At 45.5% G+C, this 9,515-nt stretch overlaps 1 long non-coding RNA gene across 1 annotated transcript; it reads right to left on the bottom strand.

The window, feature by feature from the left end:
* Positions 1-815: 815 nt before the first annotated feature.
* On the bottom strand, positions 816-9,064 carry LOC143350026 (uncharacterized). The gene is made up of 4 exons (XR_013081046.1): positions 8,618-9,064; positions 8,130-8,506; positions 5,003-5,315; positions 816-1,189 (listed from the first exon to the last, which is right to left on the bottom strand). It is a non-coding gene; the product is annotated as an uncharacterized LOC143350026 (long non-coding RNA).
* Positions 9,065-9,515: the final 451 nt, after the last annotated feature.

Genomic DNA, 9,515 nt, shown 5'->3' with positions numbered 1-9,515 from the left:
ATAGGATTACATAAATTTTCAGATAATTACATTTACATATATTAAATAACTGTTAGTTTAAACTTGCAGAGGGTCCCAATAATCCACTTAAGGGTTAACTTGTGCGTTACTATTTGCCTCCAAAATACTAAATTTTATCATTCATCGATCGAGAATGTCCGACAGAGGTATTGCACTATTCGGCAAAACTTATTTCAATTGCATTTACCACTGTTGCTTCTGCAAAGTAATTGCATTGTAATTGCAGGGTTTAATGATTTATGTTTACGATTATACGACAATTAAACGATAATTGCCGTGTAATTTCACCGTAATTACAGCGTAATTTATAGAACTCATCGCGACAAATGTAACCAGATTATATTTCGACGACGCTCGTTTCGTATCCATATTGACGACGTAATAACTTCTAATCTCGACGTTTGTAACAATTGTTCGCGTAGAAGATCTCCGAGGTGAAACGATCGGTGGACAGCGGGCATAGGACTCGTAACGCGCAAAATGGCTGCCGCCTACGCGTTAGAAGTTTCTCGATCTCCGAGGCGAAGCCACCCGGAGTAGTTGAAACGGGAACGGTCGCGATCGCACTTTTTGCTCGACGCTTTGATCGCTTTCCTCTCTCCGGTGATCAGCGCGGGGCGACGCGACGGTCGAAGGGCGACCGCGCGAGCTTCGAGATTCGTTCGCAGATAGAACGCTGAGAATGCGAGGCTCGCGCAGATCCGCTCGTAAATCTCGACGATTGGTCGCTCTCGCCGTTCGACCGAGCGTTTTCCCCTTTCGTTCCTCCCGTGGGAAACCGGGACGACGACGGGGACGCCGCGCCGCGGCGAACCAGCACCGGGGGAAAAGAAAACCGACGACACCGAGCGCGGGGACGCGACTCCGACGCGGAACGAGGCGGACCACCGGCGTTACGACGACCCCCGGAGTCTCTTTTTACCTTTTTGTTATCGCGTTTACTGATCTTCGCGAACCGCGACTACGCTCGCGACGAGCAAATTGGATGACGAATTACCCCTTGGAGGTGCACGTTATCCATCGATGTCATTCTCTATTAGAAACCTCCGTTTCGGCTGGACGATCAACGCTCTTGGATACCTCGTACCTCGTCTCTGGATTTTCCGTTCGATAATTTCACTTTTAAGATGGAAATGGGGGAGATGGACCACAGATACAATCACGCGCCCTAGAAACACAAGACAATGTAAACACAATCCACGCAATACTCGCACACACGGTTGTTACAGCTGATGGAATTACGTTTAGAATTTAACGCTATATTTCACCTGTTTGGCCCATCCATTACCTCGATACTTGCTTACCAGAACCCTAGCTTAAAATTCCCCGATTTACCTGTTTCAATTTATTAGTCTCCAATCTATCCTCGCATTCCGATAATGGTCCAATCACCAGATTCTATCTAAATCTTTCCCAACCCCCTCGCAACGCTAACCAATTTTAAGCTTCCTTTTCCTACGAGTCTGTCTGCTACTATAACTCTTTCCTAGTCGATATACGTTCCATAGATTCCTACAACCTCCTTCGAACATGCAGTTCGTCGGTCTCCTCTTTCCCATTTCCCATAATACTACGTTTTCGTCTACGTCCCGTACACGGTAGCATTCTTACCTACGGTTCGATCATAAATTAAGCTGACTAGGTTGTAAAACAACTCTGTTCTACGCATCTCGATTTTTTCCACCCTGAAAAACGAATCGTTGATAACCCGCGTGGCGGTCGACGAGACTTTAAACAAGATTCTAACGAAATTGAATGGTACACGATGGAAAAATGACTTGTAATCGAATCACGCGCGAACGGGTCGATATAAAAACGACCGAATAATAAATTGGCAAATTATAAATAAGCGACGCTGCTACGTCTCGTTTCATTTGCCACAGGAAATTGTCCCGAGTATGTAAAAACGTAGTTTCGTACGAAACAAGTTCTACCACTCGTCGCACAGATGCTTCTCACTCGAGGCGTTGTCAGATAGGATACTACGCACTTTGTTCATCGGAGATGCGCGCTAAGAGGATCGTTACTCGACCGTTCGCTGACATAAACGGTTCCATCAACGTTGCGTTATCGCGTCGAAGTCGTCGAGTTTTCGGTGAACGGGTTCTACAGGGTGTTCGTCCCCCCTTTTAATGGGAGATTCGAGAGGCCAAAATAAGACGAAAATCAAGAATAGTAATTTGTTAATGGAGGCTTCGTTTCAAGTTCCGCCTATAGAACGGCTGAGTGAGAACCACTGTCGCATGCACGCAGATTGCCGTTCTACAGGCGGAACTTTAAACGCTAATAACTTTTTAACGAAGCCTCGATTAACAAATTACTATTCTTGATTTTCGTCTTATTTTGATTTCTAGAATCTTCCATTAAAATTTTTTACATGAGTGGTCAAACAGCCTGTATATTAATATCCCTAGCAGTAGGTCTTAACTACGATAATAACGTTGACAATGATAATCGAAATACCTAAAAACTATAGAAGAGCTAATACTAGAATCCTGTACCTCTCGTTTTCGTTTTTTCTCAATGTCTACGCGTGAAAGCGACGTTGGAAGAACCTTAGAATTTTCCTAGGTCGCAAAGACTACGGTAAAGAGACCGGTAAAGGCGACGCGAGGATAGAAAAGTCCAAGTTCGATAAAGGAGAGGGTCTCGGCGCTTGTACGATTGGGAAAGGTCGCGCTGACGCGAGCTCGTTTCGCTTCCTCGATCCGTTCGAGTAGGTTCCGAATCGGCCGACAGCGAGATCGGCGAGCTGCGAACGAAGAGAGAGAAGCACACGGAGGGGCCACGGTGCGTCGCGGATCCGAGAGAGGGAAGAGAGCGTCCACGATAATCCAGTCGATCCTCTCGAATTCTCCGTTACGAATAATAAACTCGCCGACAAAGTGGCCGACTCCGGCAGCGGTCGAGCGGGGATCGGGCATAGACGCCTTCCACGAACCGCTTTTTTCCGTTTCGACCTTCCACGCCGTAAAAGGAGAGCCGAGCTCTCGAGGAAGGACGACCACGAGGTTTACGTTGCTCCGATATTGCTCGCCAGCTTTTACGGTTTCCTCGATAAACCGATATTTTTTCGCTAGCCGAACGGAGGGGTGATCCTCCTCCTCCTCGACGGAACTTTCGAAACTGCCAAGTTGCAATTGGGAATAAATCGGTGAACGTTGATGGCTTCGTTCGAATAAAGTTGGGTTTCTAATTCACGTAAGATCGCTTTGGGGATCGTCGTGGCTGGAAATTAATTTTTGCCGCAGCCACTGCGCAATAAATTACGGTTTAGAAACGCGCGACATTTGTTATCCCGGCTCAACAACACGTCATAATTACGAATTCACGCTGTGTCGTTTAGATTTAACGACCCGTTGGGAAACAGTGACGTTCGATATCTTGCTCTGTGCACAAGGTACGACGATTGCATTCGCGAGCTCAGATACTGGCAAACTATTTAAGTTTTATGCCCTCGTTGGAAATCTATGGCAACGCGGTTTCCTGTGCCCAGAACCATGTAGTGTTTACGGTAAATTTAATTGTTACGAATCGTACGAACGCACGCATTAACGAGCACAACGACGCTATTGATCGTTTTTGCGACCCAACGCGCGAGTTCGACCTTTACTGCCAGCTTTGCTTCGGAGACTTTATTTTATTTCTGTATTTCCGCGTTACTATCTTTATACTTTTACCTTTGTATCGTGTATTTCACACTGAATTTCCCGTTAACACTGACGAACTATATTTAGATCTCACTTTTACTTATAGCAATGGATATTTCCAATTTGTATCGTTAATTAAATTAGCAATTAATTTCTCCGATGTTGCATCACTCTTACCGAACAATGAATCATCGGATCGATTAAATTAATAGTTATCCGCCGGTGGTATCGCACCACGAATAAACAAAAATTAGATCGGTCCATTATTCAAACAGTATAATGGGACATCGGTGAAATTAATGATTATTTCAAGGGTCGATCATCATCATCATCATCAGCGTGCACCAATTAATTTAATCGTTAGTCATCGAGAGCGATAACGATTAATTAAATCGTCGATCGTCGGTCGTAGCGAGAGATTTACGGTAAATTAAATCATCCGATCGGTAATCGAAGCGACCGGGTAACGATTAATTTCGGTAATCGACTAACGTTAATTACGATCGAGCCTGTCGATTGAACATGTAAACGTGATCACGAATTATCAGGGGGGTTGATGAGCTATTTTTCTCGAATCTGGCAAGTTTCGGTGCACGTTTCTGCGTGGGCGGAGACCGCGTGTTCCCCCGGCCCCACGACCTGACGCGCCGTGTGACCTACTCGGGGTTGGAACTCGGGATCGCCTGCAGGTTCGCGCCAGAGGAGGGAAGAACGAGCGGTTTCTGCGCGGTCCGGGAGAATCCAGTGGCTCTCAGCTGGCTGGAGGGACGCTCGGCCCGGACAGAAAACCGCTCGAGGGAAGAGGAAGGCTCAGAGTTTCCGGCCGGCTGGGCGACTCGCGCGAAACCGAGGGGGAGAGTTTCGATCGCTGGCCCGATTCGAGAGAGGGTGAGCCCGGAGGAAGGCTCGTCCTTTCGCGAACTCTGCCCGTAATGGGGACCACCGACGATTTATCACGCGATCGGGGTGCGTCCCGATATCTGCACGTCGGTTTTCCCGCAAACCAAAACGACCCCACGTTAGACAAATATGACTCGACGCTAGGAAAAGCTGAAAACACACGGTCGAAACTCTCGTTTCGATTCGTCTTTCGGTAGCGCGCGACCCGCCGTTAGTGTCGCGGTCGTCCTTTCTCTTTTCCCTGTCTTTATCGCGAACGTGACCCGGCTGGACGATCGAGAACGTTGACCCGACGCGTGGACCTCGACTACGCGCCGAGAAACCGATAAACGGTAACAAACACGAGGCAAAAAAGCTCCCGTCGCCTGCTGTGTTACGAATGCCGATCGTTCGCATCGCACGCAGATTCGGATTCGGAAATTTCCGTGTACCGTGGGACGTGCTCGGTCGAGTCGTCCGGTTTCCGCTGGAATCCCGAATGTTCGTCGTTCGACAAACACGGTGGAACCCCAACGTCCGCGGGGAATAGGTTTCCAACCCCTCCGGACGCCACCGCAAACCGCGACCAGTAGCAAACAGCTTGGCCCTTCGTACTAGTTTGACCAGAGTCGGGCAAATTTTCATTAGCAAGCTACCTTCCGTTTACGTTCCATTTGTGTAAATTAGAATTCGTTAACGGGATCTTTTTAAAACTCCTGCGACGCTGTTGTTTCTGCCTTGGACGACTGGATATTGGGGAGGTACCTGCATTTAAAATACGAGTATCAGTATCTGCTTCTAGGGTGACTTTGTATGTTAACACATTACCGACGAGAAACGAATAATTTCTCCGACAATACAATAAAACAATTCTATTACCCACGTATGACTTCTGAAAATTTTAATAAACTATATTAATTACAAAAACACATCACATTTGTAGTATACACACGTTGAAGGAATTCTGTGTTAATGAAATCATCCTATAGTAAAGTTTTAATAAAAATGCCCCGTCGTTAATGTGTTAATTTCATGTATTAGTGCTCGAGGGAGAAGTTTCAAAAACCTTTGTGTCGTTTGTGCGTTGGCAGGGGTACTGGGAGATCGAGCGCTTGTGAGAGCGCGACCTCTCTGGTGGCGAGTATGGAAGATGACTCCTAAAATGAAAGGGATGATAACGATGATCGACAACACAGATCGAAATTTTCCAATTATTTGCTTTCTTTCGTACCGTGGTTACATCACTGCGACGGTGGATGGGGCAGGGGAGATTTACTGTAGCTAGTAATGCGGATGAATGATCGACGGCGAGTGTTCCATCCACGTTACTGGAATACCGAATGCGTGGAGCCGACTTTATCCAGTAGGAAAACTGCCGCGACGCATGGGAACTTCCGTTTGTTGTTGGTCAGCAGATACGCCCGACGCGTGTTCGAACGTGTCGTTTGCTCGTATCAGATAACGATAGCTATTTTTGCGTATCGGTGGAATTCGACGGACGAATTATCTCGACAGGGGACGTTTTCAAGTTACCTCGCTCATTTATGTGATTTACCATATCCTCTACTGCCGTAAGTCACGTTTCCAAGCGGTTAAATTCGTAAGATCGTCGAACGAGGAGAAAAAAATTAATCGTACAGTCGAGTACGTGCATAATGCGCGCTTCGATATTCCCGGAACGAACGAATGAAGATCACGCGACGCCGAAGGCAAGATCGTTCGCGGAAGAATTGATCGCGCGAAGGTGTCGCGGCCGTGCCTTCCGTTCGTGGAAAACGCGGGAATTAAATCTCCGACGACGATGACGAATCGAGAGGCTAAAAGGACGAGCGGTCTGCGATCGAATTTTTTATGAACAAAGAAAAACTAAACGTCTCGAAGGTACGCAAAGAATTACATCGCGAACGTTACGAAGTATACAGGGTATTTAGCCATCCCTGGGAAAAATTTCAATGGGGAATTCTAGAGGCCAAAATGAGACGAAAATCAAGAATACCAATTTGTCGATGGAGGCTTCGTTAAAAAATTAACAATTAAATTAAAAAATTTCAAATCGTTTTGGAAAAATTATTTTTGATTGCGGGGGTCAATTACAATCATTTTTGGTCATTAGGCATACCCCCGAAATCCTACTCACTTTCGAGAAAAAAATTCGAGAAAGTGTGAAATTTTTCGACAAAATTAAAAAATTTCAAATCGTTCTGAAAAAATTATTTTCAGTTGCAGGGGTCAATTACAATCATTTTTAGTTATTAGGCATACCCCCGAAATCCTACTCACTTTCGAGAAAAAAATTCGAGAAGGTGTGAAATTTTCCGACAAAATTAAAAAATTTCAAATCGTTCTGAAAAAATTATTTTCAGTTGCGGGGGTCAATTACAATCATTTTTGGTCATTAGGCATACCCCCGAAATCCTACTCACTTTCGAGAAAAAAATTCGAGAAGGTGTGAAATTTTTCGACAAAATTAAAAAATTTCAAATCGTTCTGAAAAAATTATTTTCAGTTGCGGGGGTCAATTACAATCATTTTTGGTCATTAGACATACCCCCGAAATCCTACTCACTTTCGAGAAAAAAATTCGAGATGTGAAATTTTTCGACAAAATTAAAACATTTCAAATCGTTCTGAAAAAATTATTTTCAGTTGCGGGGGTCAATTACAATCATTTTTGGTTATTACACCTACCCCCGAAATCCTACTCAGTTTCGAGAAAAAAATTCAGTACTGGCGGAAGTTGAAACGTTAGTAACTTTTTAACGAAGCCTCCATCAACAAATTGGTATTCTTGATTTTCGTCTCATTTTGGCCTCTAGAATCCCCCAGGGGTGGCCGAACACCCTGTATAAGACAAATATACAAAGACACAGTACCTATGAGAGTTTAAATTTTATTTCAGATTGCGTAGATTGGAACGTATCGAACACCGAGACCAAATAAAGCATTCCACATTAACTCAGCCATCGAATATGAAACGATAATGTATTCGACGTTCACCGATCGGGCAATTAAAAGATACTTTTGTATTCTGCATTCGACGATGAAGCCGAATAAAAGTATTCTGTAGTTGTACACCTACCAAACGCAACAAACGAATGCTCTTAAGCATTCGACCACAAACAGAATACAAATTAGGGAGACATTCGTTGTTCGAATACTTTGTGAAATACACTTTGAGAGCGATATACCAATGTCGATTCCTAACCCTTTAACGATCGTCCTTGGACTTGGTCGATGTCCCTACAATCCTGGTTACGTTCCTCTTTATGCATAGCAATGCCTACATTTTATCCATTTCGCAAAATAAAAAGTAAAATTTCAATTGGTTTTACAACAAAAAATTTCCAAGTATGAATAAACAGAATCATTCTGAGTAATTTCTATAAGTATATATAAATACTTGTGCAAGTATTTATACCATTCACCTATGTTTTTTTTTAATGTGAACATAATGTGCTTGCAAGCATCAGACCATGCTTTGTTTTTTATTAAACTCTGTCGAAGCATAGGAAAAGAACACTTTGTATTTCTTTAAAAAGGAGGAAAACCTTTCTGTTCGACGGAACAGAACATAAATACCTGGTATCGTGAATCGGATTCGCCGTGTAATCCGTGGGACGCATTAGAAAGCGTTGGGTCGGGATAAAAGGTGCGTTCTGGCAACATGGAAGCTGTTGGGAAAATTCCGCTCGAATCCAAGTACCAGTTGGGATTTGGGTTCAGGTTCGGGTTCGGGTTCGGTTCCGTGTCCGGGTTGGCTCGTTTTGCTGCGGTCTGGCTTGCAGTCGACTCGATCCAGGGAGGAGGAACCGTGATGGGCGAACGAAGGGATCGAAGTACGCGGGAAACGCAATTAGAGCAGAACCGGTCGGTGCTACGAACAGCTTTCGGGGGAGAGAAGAACGTTTCTCTACGTCGTGCCGTACCGTTTCCGTTCGCTGCCTTGTTGCACGGTCCTTACGAAAATAAGAAAGTTAGCCAATTTAATAACACGAAAATCTGTAGTCTCAAAGACCAACGAACGCGTGCCCGAACGAAAATACGAATAAGAATGGAAACGCGCTTACCGTGTTCGACGAGCCACGACTAAACTATCCGCGGAACAAGAGTCGCGAGGTCCGTGCACGGAGGCCAATCTCCGACATCTTCTCATTGCCGTTCTACCGCTTTTCTCGCGATCAACCTTTTTATTCAGTCTACAATAAAATCAAATACAAATCGTGTAAAAATCGCCTACTAATGAGGTTAGTGCAGGACTAAAGGAGGTTAAAAAAGTTCTCGAGCAAGTTTCTCCTGCGCCTGCGCGGGATTCTCTTCCGAAAGAACCTCCAATTCCTCGTCTTCGAATTACTGCTGCGTTCCAGGACGTTCACGATCCGAGCGATCGAAATCACCCTGCAATCCGATTCGTTTGCATCCGTTCCGAGAAACTGGCTGTTTTGCACGGCGAATTGCGCTTCTTATCTCCCACATGATCGATCGATTGCACGAAATTTCCCAACGAACGAGCAAAAACAACAACAACATCGGCCGTGCGCGTCTCGTCGTCGTTCGAACGCGCCGGTAGCGCCCTCGGGTGACACGAACGCGAAACTAACCTCGAAAGATTAGAGGACAAGTTTTATCGACGCTCGCTACTCCTTGTTCGCGAATGCACGATCGTCGGAGAAACGATGCGGCTCGTTCGGTTCGTCGCGTTTTAGTTTGCGGCGCGGGTATTCGCTGGAACGGGCGTTTATCGCGCGAACGCGTTGAGCTCGCGACGCAGAAGATCGCGAAGGTAAAAAGAGACGAACGTGCTTGCCTGTTCTTCGGGCCAACGAACAACGATGACCTCGGTTTCAGGGTCGTTTCGACTATTATTCGCTTGCGCAGACTTAACTCGCCTTCTCTTCGTTCGCATCGTTCCCCCGTCACCTCTCTCGCGTTGTGTCCTGGCTTGCCTGCACCGTCTCGCCTCCTATG

Source organism: Colletes latitarsis, chromosome 14 (genome assembly GCF_051014445.1).
Source record: "Colletes latitarsis isolate SP2378_abdomen chromosome 14, iyColLati1, whole genome shotgun sequence".
In the NCBI taxonomy this organism is placed as follows: Eukaryota; Metazoa; Arthropoda; class Insecta; order Hymenoptera; family Colletidae; genus Colletes; species Colletes latitarsis.
The sequence above is the reverse complement of the archived record's forward strand: the minus strand, read 5'-3'. Positions and strand labels throughout refer to the sequence as shown.